This window comes from Chlorocebus sabaeus, chromosome 26 (genome assembly GCF_047675955.1).
Source record: "Chlorocebus sabaeus isolate Y175 chromosome 26, mChlSab1.0.hap1, whole genome shotgun sequence".
NCBI lineage: Eukaryota > Metazoa > Chordata > Mammalia > Primates > Cercopithecidae > Chlorocebus > Chlorocebus sabaeus.
This window is the reverse complement of record NC_132929.1, coordinates 48073925-48081718: the sequence shown is the minus strand read 5'-3', so window position 1 is coordinate 48081718 and position 7794 is coordinate 48073925. Positions and strand designations below refer to the sequence as shown.

The following is a 7794-nucleotide window of genomic DNA, read 5'->3' as shown; positions in this document are numbered from 1 at the left end:
ACAGTTCACTGTAGCCTTGAACTCCTGGGCTCCAGAGATCCTCCTGCCTCAGCCACCCAAGTAGCTGGCACCCATAGCCTTTATTTTTTCTGTGAAGCAGAATGAGGGGTGGTGGGAGAGGCTGACATGTGGAAGGGTTGCTGGGTATACTGAGGGCTCTGCTGAGGAGACAGTGAATTTATAGGAGCTCTGTACTGAGAAGGGGTGGCCTGCCCCTCCACACCTGTGGGTGTTTCTCGTAAGGTGGAACGAGAGGCTTGAGAAAAGAAATAAGACACAGAGACAAAGTATAGAGAAAGAGAAGCGGGGGCCCAGGGGACCGGCGCTCAGCTTACAGAGGACCCACGCCTCCGTTCCCTTAGTATTTATTGATAATTATCTTTACCATCTTAAAGACAGGGGAGTGGCAGGACAATAGGATCAAAGAAAAAGAGGAAATCGGCAGTAAGACATATGAACAAAAATCTCTGTGACATGAATAAGTTTAAAGGAAAATGTTGTGCCTTGAGATGCATATGCAAACATCTCCATAAACCATTTAGCAGCATTGTTTCAGTCTATCACATGGGGAGAAACCTTAGACAACACCTAGCTTTCTTAGGCAGAGGTCCCTGCGACCTTTGGCCGTGTACGTGTCCTTGGGTAGTTGAAATTAAGAGAATGGTGATGACTTTTACCCAGCAAGCTGCCTTCAGGCACTTGTTTAACAAAGACACATCCTGCACAGCCCAAAATCCATTCAACCTTGAGTCACCGCAGCACATGTCTCTTGCAAGGACAAGGTTGGGGGTAGGGTCACAGATGAACAGTATCTCAAATACAGAACAAAATGGAGTCTCTTATGTCTACTTCTTTCTATATAGACACAGTAACAGGCTGATCTCTCTTTCTTTTCCCCACATACTGAGCGCATATTAAGTTAGCTTAAGCCATTTATTCTAGATAAAAACTGACTCCTAGTCCCCCAAGATCAGAGGGCCTCAGAAAGTGCCTGGGGTAGGGTGTGGTGGCTCACACCTGTAATCCCAGCACTTTGGGAGGACAAGATGAAGGACTGCTTGGGTTCAGGAGTTCAAGATCAACCTCTGCAACACAGGGAGACCCCATCTCCACACACACACACACAAAATTAATTAGCCAGATATGTTAGTGCATACTTGAGCCTTGGAGGCTGCAGTAAGCTATGATGACACCACTGTACTCAAGCCTGAGTAACAGAGTGGGTGACACCCTGACAAAAAAAAAAAAAAAAGAAGAAGAAACGGGGGTGGGGGGGCCTGGGAAGCTGCCAGGAAGCAGGCAGTAGTCTCACCATTTCTGGTCTCTGCCTCTCCATGCTTCATTCTGTGTCCCCAGATGGTCTTTTTTCCTTTTCTCATTCATCATAGTAGGTGGGAGGTACCATAGCTCCTAAGTCTATGTCTCTTTTGCTTAAGAAACCAGTCCAGTTAGAATCATAATCTGTTAGCTCTAATCCCAGATTTTCAGGAGAACATCTGCTTCACACAGCTTAGATCAGGAATCCACTCACAGTTCAATAAACTGCAGCTAGAGTGCTAGGGGTCACATAAGATGAACATGGCCCTGGGGCCTGTGGATCCATAGTGTGGGTGTGGAAACTATAATTCCCACAGAATAGGGTTCATGGGCTAAACTAACCTAGATGGTGTCCACTTAAGTGTGCAGGATTCGGTGACGTCCTTTATCCTGGTTTAGGATGGGAGAGTAGAGAAGGTAGATAGCTGGCATGACCAGGGGTGTGATTTTTACAGAGTCAGTGCAAGCATATTAACAAAAATGTGATTAAAAGTGACTGACCAAGGATCTGGACTAAGTAGGAAAACAGGTGAAGCCTGGAAGATACTGATAAACTATGAGGTGGCTGAGATTCATGATATAGAAGAGCTGGTGGTATGCTGGGAATGGGGAATTCTAAAGGTTATTGAATACTGGAGTTGGACTTGTCACTCATGGGCACACTGCTTATGTTCCAACACTCCCATACACACTTGGTTCTCAAAAGCTATTATGGGGCCCTTGATGGTGAGTTGTTTTAGAGAGCAAGCCCGACTCCTTCCCCTACTACTCTGAACTTCTGCACTCTGAAACCGAGGCTATACTGATCCCTCACTTTTTTCAGTTACTATAAGCAATAGGTGTAACAAACTCATACCGAGACAGTGTTGTGGCCCAGGCTGAGTGGCAAGGTGAGCAGAGGGGACATCAAAAGGGTAAGGAGTTAGAAAGGAGAGGCTGAGAATGTGCAAATGTAAATCAACCAACAACAAAAAGTTAACTGGGAAACTTCTGAGACCAGCTTAGGAGGGATAGACATGACATGTTTATATCATTCAGAGCCAAAGCCTTCTTTGTGTGTACTGTGTCCAGCTACAAAGAGGGAGTGAGGAAACAGAGTAGGTCTAAGATAAGCCTTTTCCCATTAGTGCTGATGGAAAAGAGGGTCACGTGGAAGCCCCAAGACTGATAAGGATGAAGGAGGTCTGGCCATGTCTAGGGTTAATAACATAATAACCACAATTACAGCTTCCATGTATGGACTACTTCCTAGTCCCAGGTACTCTGCTGGTTACTTGACATGGCTTAGTTGGAATCGTATGAAATTGAAGGTATTGGACTGTTTAGAAACTACAAAAATAGCAATTTCATACGATTCAACCTAACACTATCTCAGTTCATCCTTACCACAACGGCTCCAAGAAACACGTATTACTGTCTCCACCTCAAAGAGGAGAAATCATACTCACAAAGTGAAAGTCATTGTTTAAGGCTGCACCATCAATAAGTGCCAAACCTAAGCTTCAGACCCAGATTGACTAGAAGGCTAGGGTGCTTTCCATCACGCTGCAGCTACCGGGGAACAAATAAGTTAAATGTCAGAATTTTTAAAAGCCCGAGGTGTTCGACTTCCACTATCGAACCAGAGAATCCAGCAGTCAGCAGAGCCTCAGGACTTCCCTCAGTCTCTACCTGCCAGCCCCAGCCTCCAGCGAGGGGACTCCCAGCCTACAAGCAATCTGGGTTACCCTCCCTGCTCGTTCCTCCCAACCACACGGGGCGCTAAATGCAAGCATTCTCCTTTGGGCGTTCCCCGCACGCCCCCAGAGTCCCTCTTCCTTCTCCACTGCCTCCCCGACCCACGGCGCAGGCGCCACCCCCGATCCGCACCCCTTCCCGACTAGCGACCGTCGCGCAGGCGTCCCAGGGCTGGCGTCGGCGGCTGAGGCGCGCCCAGGAGCGGGCAGTCAGGCTGTTGGTTAGGAGCGGGCCACGTGCCATGGTGTCACCGCGCGAGCGTGCGCAGAGTGGCTGAGCGCGCCCGTGACGGAACGACGAGGCGTGGGGTGTGCGACCTCGCCCGCCAGGCCCGGCCCCCGCCCCTTGGTCTGCCGCTCCGCCCCCGCGGGGCGTCCCGGGCCGCTCGTCCCGTCGGCTGCGGCCGCGCGCGGCCCGGGGTCGCCGTGAGTACTCGCGAGGCTGGCCTGTGGGGCCGCCACCACGGGCACGGGGCGGTGCGACCGGGCCGCGGGAAGGGTGCGGGGTTCGCCCCGCCTCCGCAGGGGTGGACGAAGTGAGGGGCTTGGACCGGGAGGTTCCGAGGGTCCCTCCTAGGCTGGACGGGCTTCTCAGGCCCGGCGACCGAGCGGCATAGATCGGGCACAGAGCGTCTTCCCTGGGGAGGCAGGTGTTGAGTGTTTTTGGGGTCTTCAGGGGAGCCCCGGAGAACCGGTGTAACTGCTTCCCCGGGAGAGGCCTCAGGGCCTGTCCTGGAAGCACCGGTGCCAGAGAGTGTTTTCAGGGGGTGGGGGCAGCCCTGTCCTCTCTCCCTACTGGGTGCCCGAGATAGCGCTGACTTGCGGTAATCGCCCCTCAGTGATTCTTCGTAGTAGTCTTTGTTTAGTGGCCTAGTCTTGAGAAGGGAGCACACGGGATGGAGTGGGGTAACCTCTTCCAGGACCACAAAGCCCGGAGCCCAACCCCCATTTTTAACGTTGAGCTCTGAAGCTGCTTTGACTAGACGTGAAGTTGTCACACCCAGAGAAGCGCCCATGGCCTAGGGAAAGACGTTTGTGATCCAGACTTGCTCGTTTACGTTTGACTTATTCCCGTGGAAATTCATAAAGCGTTCTATATTAGTTGCTGAGTTTAACACCTTCTCTGGACACTCATCATATAGTCTTATTTTTGGCCCAACTTCTTTTGTAAGGTCCCATTCTTTACCTCATTTAGATAAATCAGATAGGTCTTTCTTGCTTAATTCATGAACAACTAAATTATAAGCACACCACGTGAAGATTAGATTTAATTAGGACCTGTCCAATGTCTTTACATCCCAGTCCTTCTGTACTCCTAACCTTAAGCAAATTGCTCAACCTCTATAGGTCTAAGTATTCTGTGTGTAATATGAAAGCTTTGAATTAGGCCACCTTTCCGGCTTGTTTTTTAAAACGTGTCTGTGATTCTGTGAATTCCATGACCCATCACCTTCCTTTTCCAACTCTTCACCTTTTAAATCCACTTTCCATCTCTCCAGAGGAAAGGGCATTGAGAGGAGAGGGAGCAAGTCCCTTTCACTAAAGCAGCCTGGTTTGAAAAAGCTGGTAATCTCTGAACTGTCTCTTCCTTGAACGAGACGATCTCCCTCTCAACTACCTTTTTCTCCTTGTGATAGCAACAGAAACCAAGCAGCAACAGCCCTTGGAAAGAGGCTAAATTTTTCTTGACTTCTGCAGCGACAAAGACCGTGAAAAGTTGGCACTTCTGGCCTAACGCTGCCATCATCCTACCCCTCACGCCAGGGCAACCCAGGCTGGACATTTAGTGCCTCCCTCTTTACTTCTCTCTGATCATCCAGATCAGCACTTGACTGTTTATTTTCAAATCTCACGAACCTCACCCCAAGATCTTCACATTCTGGTTCTCAGCTACTCTTGAAGGTGAATGAAGTTTTGGTTTTTAAAATCATTTTTTGTGTGATTTTTGTCTATGTGTAGAAACATGTAGGTTATTGTATATATCTCCCATTAGACTTAAGTATCCAGCAGAGGGTTCATTCATTCATTCACTCATTCAAGAAATGTTTTAAGGGACTAATAATGTAGACTGAAAACAGTCAAAGCCTCTGCCACCAGAGTGTATATTCTGATAAACATTTCATGTGTTAGAACATGGTAAGTGGAAAAAAATAAAGCTGGGAAGGGAAATAGAGAGTGGTAGTATGTGGGTGTTGAGTTGTTGCTGTTTCAATAAATAGGATGGTCAAGGTGGCCTTTGAGCAGAGATCTGGAAGAGTGAAGGAACAAGCCATGTGGATATATGGGTGGAAAGCATTCCGAGAAAGGGAAACAGCAGGGACAAAGGCCCTGTGGTGGGAATATGCTTGGGAATATGATGGGAATATGCTTGGTGAGTTTGAAGAACAGCAAACAGCAAAATGAGGCAATTGTAGAGCCTTGGTTAATCTTCCTTTTAACATTTAGAGTTGACTCTGAGGAGAGTCCATTAGAGTAGCTTCTGATTTTTTTAACTTTTTATTTTGAAACTTTTCAACTTTACATGAAAGTAGGGAGGTAGGGATTACCAGAAAACCCTCATGTACGTCACTTAGCTTCATCGGTAATCAACATTTTGCTATTTGCTATATTTATTTCATCTATTATCCTCCCTCCTTTTTTTATGTGTGTGTGCCAGGGTAGTATTTTAAAACAAATCTCAGTGATCAGGTCATTCCATCTCTAAGAACTTCAGTTATACTTTCCTTTTGCATGTTGTGTCTGAGAGATCAGGCAACACTATCGGCTGGAAGACTCCTATGCTGGCTCTGCTCTGGCATTGTGCCTTTTGTTCCCATCCTGGCTTAGTTACCAGTTTTAAGTTGGTATTTAAGGAATGAACCACAGGTCCTTAGAACACACAAGGATCTAGAACTGGAACAGTGGTTCTCAAATTTTATGCATCAGAACAACTTGGAGGGTGTGTTAAAACACAGATTACTGGGTCCAGTTTCTGGAATTTCTTTCTTTTTTGCGCAGTTTCGGCTTGCTGCAACCTCTGCCTCCTCGGGTCAAACGATTCTCCTGCTTCAGCCTCCCGAGTAGCTGGGAATACAGGTGTGCACCACTATGCCCGGCCAATTTTTTTATTTTTAGTAGAGACAGGGTTTCACCATGTTGTCCATGCTGGTCTCGAACTCCTGACCTCAGGTGACCTGCCCACCTGGGCCTCCCAAAGTGCTAGGATTGCAGGCATGAGCCTCAGTGCCTGGCCATTTCTGTAGTTTCTAATTCAGTAGGTCTTAGGAGGAGTCTGAGAATTTGCATTTCTAACAAGTTCCTAGATGATACTGATGCTACAGGTCCACCAACCCCAGTCAGAGAATCACTAATCTGGAAACGTGACATTCAGTAGAACTTTATTAGAGACCACCCAGGCACAGTGGCTCACGCCTGTAATCCCAACACTTTGGGAGGCCAAGGTGGGTGGATCACCTGAGGTCAGGAGTTGGAGACCAGCCTGGCTAACCTGGTGAAACCCCTGTCTCTACTAAAAATACAAAAATTAGCTGGGCGTGGTGGTGGGCACCTGTAATCCCAGCTACTTGGGAGGCCGAGACAGAATTGCTTGAAGCCGGGAGGCGGAGGTTGCAGTGAGCCAAGATCACGCCATTGCTCTCCAGCTTGGGCAACATAGCAAAACTCTGTCAGAAAACAAAAAGAAGAAGAAGAAGAAGAACTGTATTAGAGACCAAGAACACCTCTGTTTGAGGTTGGAGTGTTTTCAACTGAGATACATGCAGAGCTCGTGACTTGCTGGTCTAGAGATCAGCAGAAAGCTTTTTTAGCCTGCTCTTAGGATAACTTTGCCATCTTCAGCCATTAAAGCCTTCATAATTTCACAGATGAGTTTTTTGTTTTGTTTTGTTTTTCTGCTATATGTGGAGGCTTTAGTGGGGCTAAAAGTTGCTGGTATAGGATTAGGAGTCTGTGAGATTAGAAGCAAGCAGGGAACTGTATATGAAAGGGCTCTGGATTAAGTGTTTTTCTAAGCATTTTTTGGGATAATTATTGCATTTTTATTTGGGAAGCAGGTTCCAAGCTGACTCTAGGGCATTATTTTGGCAATGACAACTGAGATCATAACTGGCAAAAGATGTTCAGTGTTGTTGTTGAGGACTTTTTGTTTTGAGACAAGAGTGTTTGCTCTTGTTGCCCAGGCTGGAGTGCAATGGTGCGATCTTGGCTCACTGCAACCTCTGCCTCCTGGATTCAAGCGATTCTCCTGCCTCAGCCTCCTGAGTCCTATATTTTTAGTAGAGACAGGGTTTCACCACATTGGTCAGGCTGGTCTTGAACTCCTGACCTCAGGTGATCCGCCCACCTTGGCCTCCCAAAGCGTTGGGATTACAGGCGTGAGCCACTGCACCCGGCCATTGAGGACTTTTTAAGTTAGCTATCATTGCCATATAATAGCTAGTAATACTGATGTTTAAAGAGAGATAATGGCTCAACATGGAGAAATAACTAAAAATAAAGAGTCTAGAAATAATCCGATTCTGAATCTTAACTCTGGTGTGAGTTGGTACTCTGAAGAATTAACTGACAGAGTAAACATAAGCATCTTGTCCTGCCACCATCACTTTTGGCTTTAGGAGTTGTAACATTATGAGCTAGAGCAAGGTCTTGCTTTCCAGTTAAACTGGAAAGCTTGCCCAGCTTTCCAGTTTAAGTAGAATAGCAATATCTTGTATATAGTGCTTTTGTGTTTCATTACCTATAA

At 47.1% G+C, this 7794-nt stretch overlaps 1 protein-coding gene across 12 annotated transcripts in view; it reads left to right on the top strand.

The window, feature by feature from the left end:
• Positions 1-3250: 3250 nt before the first annotated feature.
• The window catches only part of PARP6 (poly(ADP-ribose) polymerase family member 6), a 32036-nt gene continuing 27492 nt past the window's right edge, over positions 3251-7794 (top strand). For 2 of the 12 annotated variants that reach the window (XR_005244369.2, XM_038010128.2), the window contains exons 1-2: positions 3252-3479; positions 4691-4955. The gene's annotated coding sequence lies outside the window, so the exon portion shown is untranslated. Of the gene's footprint in view, positions 4956-6050; positions 6129-7794 lie in introns of all 12 variants that reach the window. The other 10 variants (XM_038010125.2, XM_038010126.2, XM_038010130.2 and 7 more) reach the window with 10 other exon arrangements.